The sequence below is a fragment of the Fukomys damarensis genome, unplaced genomic scaffold (assembly GCF_012274545.1).
Source record: "Fukomys damarensis isolate Sample0158 unplaced genomic scaffold, DMR_v1.0_HiC HiC_scaffold_25, whole genome shotgun sequence".
In the NCBI taxonomy this organism is placed as follows: Eukaryota; Metazoa; Chordata; class Mammalia; order Rodentia; family Bathyergidae; genus Fukomys; species Fukomys damarensis.
In genome coordinates, this window is record NW_022900937.1 from 6,882,998 (window position 1) to 6,891,996 (window position 8,999).

Below are 8,999 nucleotides of genomic sequence, written 5' to 3' on the forward strand. Positions count from 1 at the left end.
GTTTCAAGGGTGCTACCTTCCTTACTGGGTCTGTTGTCAAGCAGTCCAGGAGGTTGCGCACCCGCTGGGTGATCTCAGGCAGGCAGGCAGCTGAAGAGACCCCCTCCGGGGTCTTTGGGTCCTTGCTGGGTCTGTTGTCGCGCAGTCCGGGAGGTCGCGCACCCGCCGGGTCCCCAATCTCTTGATTTACAAATTGCTCTGAGAAGATCTGTAGGGTTTATGCATATAGCTTTTGATAAATATAACTATATAAAATATATATAATATATACCTATAACTACACATATAACTAGAAGCATAAAGAATTATTTTTGCTGCAAGGATGTCTTCAGAATTTATATAGCAAGCTCTGCTATTATTAAAAGATGTTAACTCTAATACAGTTCTAACAGAATTTGGAAATGGTACAACACATTCTCTTATATTTAATGACATTTGTGGTCCTCACTAATATTTGTTTATAATGCTAGCTGTATTAAATTAACTTCATTATTGGCCAGTAATTTAGCTCAGTGGCAGCATGCCTGGCTCACAAACACAAGGTCCTGAGTTCCTAGTACCAAAAAAAAAATTGACTTTATTATAAGCAAAATCTTGGTTTTAATTCTACTCCCTCAACTAAAGCCATAATTTTGAGAATGTCTTTTCACCTTTCTTTCACATAAAGATTATTTCAAAGAAGGGTCCATAATTCAAAACCCACCATTTGAAGGGCCACACCAGCAGCAAATTAGTCTTCTTTGACCCTCTGATTTTCTCTCAAGAGGTGATGCCTCAGAATGAAGAGCATTTGCTTTGGCTGCTTTTATTCAAATACTCTGTTCACTTCTTCAGTTCTTTGTGTGGTCTCATGAGTCCCGCCTTGAGTTGAATGCAAACTGTTTGCTCATGCCTGGGAAGGGCTTTCCAGCATAAAGAGGTGATGAGACTCTTTTTTCACATGACAGCGTATAGTGTGGCTAAATGTCCAGGGTAGGACAAATAACACAGGAAGGATGAAAATAAAATATCCTGAAATAGAAAGTGGTACACTAACCAACAGGATATCATAAACATATCCTGTTGGCCATGAAACTGAACAGCTCTACTCATCTCTTTATCTTCCTTAAATAAACAGACTTCCCAGAGTTCCCTCCTCTGCCCAATATCTCCTCACCTCATGCAGCTGTGGCCGTTTTCAGTTGGCCGCTCGCTCTGCCTCTGAGGTCCTCACTTCTCACTCACAATCAGTCCTGCTGCACACTACTGGCACAAGCTGCCTCAGTTCGTTTCATGACATTATCTCTCTCTTAAGGATCTGAGCTACACCTTGTGCCACTTAATTTTAACCCTTTCTTGGCCTCCATTCATTTTCCTGTGTTTGCCTGGCTGCCTGAGCACCCACGGTGTCTTCCTAGCCAAGAGAGGCAGAGATCGGGAGACAGAGACCTGAAGGAGCAAGAAAGGGGACAATGACACATTTCTACCAACCTGACACATTCCAACCATCTTGCCAAGCTCCGTTACATTTTTAAATCCTCCAAATCACCTCTTTGTCCACCTGCAGTACCAATTTGCTAGAAAGTAAGAGTGACATATCCAGGCCCATGACAGGCAGAGAAAATTTGGTCAGAGCCTAAGTCCGGAAAGGTGAATTCAGTCCAAGGAGGTTGGACACTTACCAAGAAATCGTGATGATGAAATGGTTAATTAGGTGAGGAGAGAAGCAAGAACAAAGTGTGGGAGTACACAAAGCACTCAATATGTCCAATCTGCTGAAGACTTTATGCCAAAGATAGAAAAATAACAGAGTAAGTATCAAAGGATAATTATTAAAGCCCAATGTCAACACGTAAAAAACAGCCCGGGAAGGCTGAAGCCATTATGATTTGATGGGAAGTCAGCTCGAGGCCGCAAAACAAAGCCTCTTCGCATGCTCAGAAACAGAGAAGAGCAAGGGAGGAAGAGTCCTGCTTTGCAAACAAACAGTGTCCAGCTGATGAATAGCAGTGGGGAACCGCAGCATCTTGGTTTTGTCCTTCTCTGTCACTAAGAAAAATCACAAAGCTGAGGCTACCAAACGTACTGACATGCAGAGAGCCAAACCAAGAACAAAAGGCAAGAGGGTGTTTAGCTCCCTAAAATAAAAGTCAGACACCCAGGTAGGCAAATTACATCCTGGAACTTGAAGACACTACCATAAAATCTTTCACGCTCTGGCCATATGACATACTTACTGTACATACCACTGAGAAGGAACAGATTTACATAGGTTTGATGTGGCTGCCAAGATAAAAGAAAGCAGAGGGTGAATTTTAGGATACAACAGTAAACCATTCTTTCACACTTTTTAGGTACATCTGCCAGTTTTCCTCGTAATGTCTCTGGGGGTGACATGGTGAGGTGGATTTCGGACAAAAGCCAAGGGGAGCAGAGCTGGAGTGGACTTCCTCCACTTGGTCAGGACTCATCAGGTAGAAAGGACACTATGACTGCAACCACTGACCACTGAGGGGCCAAGTCATCCCCTTTTCGGTGTTTTCTGCAAGGTTGGCCCACACAGCAGAGTTTTGAGACAAGAAAAGACAACTGGCTCCCACAGACCAAAGCAGGAAGGACGTGATGCAACCGGTGTCTTCGCTCTTTGAGGTGTAGAAATGAAACTATTTTAATGTTTTCTCGATTTCTGATTGAGTAGTCTTTAATGAGTATTTCCTACTTTTTAACTACATTTTTCAGTATTTCATACCTCTCCAGGAACTTCTCCAGGAGCTCAGACTTAGTTCAATCCTCTTAAAACTCAAAATTCATACTCAAAGTCGAACTCTCCCTTTCCCATGGCAAGGGTAGGTTTTTGTCCATGTAAGCCATTTGGAAAGGATAAAGTGGTCAATTCTTAACACTCCTCCCCTCTTCATATCTAAGTCCTAGTGCACTCGGTATTGGGACAGGTAGAAGAATACTGAGACATGTTAAGCACGCCCTACTACCTGCAGGGGTCACACAACTCTTCCTGTGGGTGCTCAGTGCCCTGGGCTGATGCCGAGAACTTCTGTTCCACTTCCTGTGTGACAGGCATCCATCTATATGCAGTCTCCTTTGGGTTGCACATGAGTACTTCAAGAACGAACCACCCACTGCAAATTGTCTTGACAAGAACCACTGGGCTCTGGGTCAACCTCTTCTATCACCTTCCGGTCCTGCTCCCAGCCATCCACACACAGCTGGCAATGGGCCTCTTTGGTCCACTCTTGGTCATGAGCTTGAGCCTGGTGTCATCTGCATGGACCATGACCCATGAGGCTCACACATCTTCCCAGCCCATCTCTGCCCCTTCTTCATTCTTGCTGCCATATTTGTTTCTGCTAATCTGATAGAAACAGGGGCAGAGCAGTCGATCGAGCCTGTCACTCCATGAGCACTGGAAATAGCCGGTAGATAATCTTCCACATCCTTCTGTTGTACACATTCCAGGCCATAACCAGTGATTTATCTTGGAGCTTCAGCCCCATTATTTTTCCTTCCAATGGGGAGGAGAATGACCTCACACCTTAAGCACAGCCATTACTGTTGAAATCCACCCTCCAGCCCCCTCCATTACAGACGGCTCCTCTAGGAGGCTGAATGGAAGCAAGCCAGAGGAGATCTTGCTCCCACTCATAGAACCTGATGAGCAGTTTTTGTGAGAAGATAGGATGCTGACTGCCTCTTACACTCCCTGTGAGTGTGAGCAGCAACTGAGCAGAATCTTCTCATCCTCTCATCATCCCATTTCCTTACACCCACGAGAGAGTCTTTAGACACAGAGGGGCCTTCTATATAGCCTTTCCCACAAACCCCTTCTTCAGGAGGAAGAGGCTGTTCCTGCATTTGAGAGGCTCAGTGATTTCCCAGCTTGTGACATGTGAATGTCGAAGTCAGGCCAATCCTCTTTGTCCACTTTCCTCCCTGTTTACAAGATTTTAAATTGTCAGTTGCCACCTCCACCTCTAGCTGCCGTGGTCCCAAGGCCCTCATCTTTGACAATCCTAGGAATTAGGATGAAATCTTCAGATGCAGGCAAAATCCAAAATCAATGTCTATGTTAAAGGAGAGGGAAAGGCTGCCTTACTGTAAAAGGAAGATCCAAATAATCACAACCCAAATTCACAAGTTGGTCTCCTCGGATCTGCAGGGCTTTGCAGATGTGGTAGGAACCCTGGCTTTGGTATCTGTTCATGTTGCAGTGCGCAAGTGTGTCTTAAATACACTATGCAGCCACTGTCTTGGGAGATGGTGCTTCTCACAAAAAGAGGAAGAAATCAATGACTCACAACTTTTTTTTCATTGAGTTTATTGGTACATTTTCAGTATACAGTATCGTTACATTCATTATTGGGATCTGGTACCTTTGCATGACAGGTCTTGGTTCTCATTTTTTACCCTTGTCCCTGCCCTCCCTTCGCCCCTTCCTCCTCTCACCATTTACACACACTTTTTTTTCCATTTTTCATTTTCTCATATTTTTTTCTTTTCCCTTATTACCTTTCCCCTACCCTTCCCACTTTCCCCACACCTTTAGACCTTTTCTTCCTATTTCACATTGTCAATTATATCATTAGGATCTTATGTACTATTACAGTTTTTCACACCAGAGAAATTATATTTTTAACAAAATTAAAAAGGAAGCAATACTTCCAAATTAATTCCTGAAAGCAGGAATGTTACTTTGAATGTTACATTGATTCCAAAACCAGGGAATGACTCAACCAAAAAAGAGAACTACAGGCCAATCTCCCTAATGAACACAGATGCAAAAATCCTCAATAAGATACTGGCAAACAGATCACACATCCTGACCAAGTTAAATTTACCCCAGGGATGCAAGGATGGGTCAACATACATAAATTAATACATGTAATACACTATATTAACAGAGTCAAGGACAAAACCATATGATCATCTCTATAATGCAGAAAAAACATTCAACAAAATTCAACACCCATTCATGATAAAAACCCTGCAGAAAATTGGAATAGATGGTCTTTTATCTCAACTTGATAAAGGGTATCTATGAAAAACCAACATCCAACATTATACTAAATGGTCAAAAACTGAAAATCTTCACAGTAAAATCAGGAACAAGACAAGAATGTCCACTATCACCACTCTTGTTCAACATAGTTCTGGAAACACCACAGCAATTAGACAAGAGAAAGAAATTAAAGCAATAAAGATAGGAAAGGAAGAAGTTAAACTGTCATTATTTGCTGATATGATACTTTATATAGAAGACCCAAGAAACTCTGCCAAAAGACTTCTAGACTTAATTGACACTTTCAGCAGAGTAGCTGGGTACAAGGTAAATACTCCAAAATTAATAGCCTTGTTGTACATAAATAACAGACCCATTGAGAGAGAAATTAGGGAAACAATACCTTTCACAAGAGCATCCAAAAAAATGAACTAGCTAAGAAATCAGTCTAATAAGGGAAGCAAAAGACCTCTACATTGAGAACTACAGCACTCTGAAAAAAGAGATCGGAGAGGATATAACAAAATGGAAACATATTGCTTGTTCCTGGGTAGGAAGAACCAATATAGTAAAAATGGCCATACTTCCAAAACAGATTCAATGCAATTCCTATTGAAATCCCAACAGTATATTTCACAGAACTAGAGAAAACAATCCAAGAATTCATTTGGAACCAGAAGAGACCTAGAATAGCAAAAGCCATTCTAGGCAACAGAGACATGACAGGGGGTATCACAATCCCCAACTTGAAATTATGCTACAAAGCCACTGTGATAAAAACAGCATGATACTGGTAAAGAAAAAGATGCAAGGATCAATGGAATAGATTAGAAACAACTCCAAGTGTACTCAGCTACCTCATCTTTGACAAAGGAGCCAACCATCCTCAGTGGCGGAAAGATAGCCTCTTTAATAAATGGTGTTGGAAAAACTGGATTTCAACTTGCCAAAGATTAAAACTGGACTTGTATCTTTCACCACACATTTAATTAAAATTGAAGTGGATTAAAGATCTAAATATTAAAACAGAAACACTAAACTTGTTGAAGGATAAGCTAGGTAGGACTCTTGAAGATATTTGGCATAGGAGAAAACTTTAGGAGCAAATCCTCAGTAGCACAGGAACTAGCACAAAGAATTAACAACTGGGCTCTCATCCTTTTGAAAAGAAGAAGAAACTACCAAGAGAAACTACCAATAGAGCTAAGAGACAACCTACAATGTGGGGAAAAAAATTTACCAGCTGTTCCTCAGACAAAACTCCACTATCTAGAATATATAAAGAACTCAAAAAATATCTGGCCCCCCAAATATAAAGATCCAATTCAAAAATGGGCATCTGAAATGAGCAGACATTTCTCAGACAAAAAAGTAAAAGCAGCAAGTGAATATATGAAAAAATGTTCCACATCACTGCTCATTCGAGAGATGCAGATGAAAACAACACTGAGATTCCACCTAACCCCAGAATGAATGGCTGCTATCAAGAAATCAACCAATAACAGATGCTGGCCAGGCTGTGGGGAGAAAGGAACCCTTCTCCATTGTTGGTGGGAGTGCAGACTGGTGCAACCACTGCGGGAATCAGTATGGAGATACCTCAAACAACTAGGATTGGAAGTCCCACTTGACCCAGCTATTCCCCTACTGGGTATCCTCCCAAAGGAATTAAAAGAATCATACCACAGTGATATATGCGCATCCATGTTTATAGCAGCATAGTGTGTAATAGCTAAACATGGAAAAAGCCCAATTGCCCATCAACTGAAGACTGGATAAAGAAGAGGTTTTTGTTTTTGTTTTTGTTTTTTTTCCTAAAATGGAGTACTACTCAGCCATAAGGAATGAGAAACTCAAGACATTTATAGCTAAGTGGATGCACATTGAGAACATACTCTTTTCTCTTTTTTCTTTTCTTTTTGTTCTGGGGATTGAACTTGGGTCCTTCCACTTGTGAAGCAGGCACCAGAACCATTGAGCTAAATCCCCAGCAAGTACATACAATTAAGTGAAATTAATCGGACACATATGTGTAGATGCCATATAGTTTCTCTAGTTAGGACCGGACCAAAAAATATTAAGTAATATATATCCACCTTTTTGTAAACTTCTGCCATTTTTGGACTGGATCCTATTTCTTGGAGCTGGATCTGTTTTCTGATTTGAAATTTAGATGGAGGTCCTAGATCTCCTAGACTCCAGTACCAACAGGACAAACGCGCTTCCCTCAGAAGAAACTGAACAGAAAATTGGAGGCAAATTCCAATTACACTGTCAAGGTCTCCTGCATCCTCCCATGCTCCAACACGAGGTAAAAAAAAAAATACATCAAGTCACTTCCTGCTGCAGCTAGACAGCCTGTGATGAGGAAGCCACAAAGGACTGTGACTATTCTAACCAATGCTAAGAACAACCAGCCTTGCCCAGTACCTACCAAGGTGTGAATCAAGCCCTTGTGCCAGGGACTAGGGCCACACATCTTTGCATGTCAACAGTAAGAATAAAGCTTTTGAAAGATGAGAAGCCAAATGAAGAGGAACCAAGAGCAAATCCTATTACAAAATGATTCTTACCCAACTGTAATTTTTCATTTAAATGTTAATTTGCCCATTCTGTTCTTTATACCTGGTTTCTTCCTTCACCGCCTGATATATGAGTTCTTGCTTTGTTTGTGACCTCAGAACACATATGTCATAAGCTCCTATTTTAGCTCGATGTGGTAAGCATGTACTAAACATGAAATATTCTTATAATTAAGATGAACACTTTATGGGGTTATATGAGAACTTTCTCTTCAAGAACCATAGAAGCAAGGGATTCAAGAATGAACTAAAGACATTTATAGCTAAATGGATGCACATTGAGGTCTCACTCTTAAGTGAAATAAATAGGACACACGTGTAAATAATGGATAGTTTATCTGGAGTGAGAAACTGAAAGTGTAAATTAGGATGAAAATGTATAACTGATAACGTGAAATAGGAAGAAAACGTCTAAAGGGTTAGGGGAAATGGGAGGGGTAGGGGAATGGAAAAAACATGAGAAAAAGGAAAACTTAAAAGAAAGTCTTTGTAAATAGGGAAGCGTGGAGGGGTTGAAGAGAGGGCAGGGAAAGGGGGAATATAACAACCAAGAAACATCATGTGAAGGTACAAGTTCCCAATGATGAATGTAACTGTACTGTATACCTAAAATGTATCAATAAACTTAATTTTTAAAAAGAATATACATGGCAGATAAAAGTGCTCACACACATGATCCAGAAAGGCTCAGAACAATGATAATGAAAGGTACTAATACTGTTACTGTTTTATTTTTTGGTACCAAGAATCCAACTCAGGACCTTGCGCTTTGCAGGTCGTCATGGCACCACTGAGCTAAATCCCTGGCCCACTTTTCTAAACATTCTTTTAATGATTTATTAAAGCCAGAGTTCTATTAGAGGCCAGAACCTGTAAAATTTAAAAGAAACTATATGAACAACATTTTACCTAAAATATACTAATAGTCTAAAGTTTTTCTCAGATATGCCTTTCTAACTAGTTCAGTATATATTGCCTACCTCATATGGTAAAATTCACTCCTTCATTTCTGATCCAATTTATTTTATTATACTTTTCCTGTAATACAAACATGATGCATTACTTCCTGCAGATCTTGGAACAAAAATGCAGAGAAAAAATTTAAAATATTCAGAAGGATGAGTCAGTGCTTAGAAGACTTTTGCATAGTGTATTAGTCAGCCTTCCCATTGGAAAAGCCAACACATAATAGTCAACCCACTAAAGGAGGAGAGATTTTAATTTGACTCATGTTCTAAGGGCATTCGCTCCATGGTCAGCTGATTCAAGGTGGAAACATCAGAGCAGAGGGCATAGTGGAGCAAAGCTGCCTAATTCATGGTGACTGGGGAGCAGAGCAAGGTAACACTAGCAGAAAAGACGGGGAAGAAAACCAGATATACATCCCAAGGCTGAGCCCCCACGGCCCGCCCAGACTTACTCAG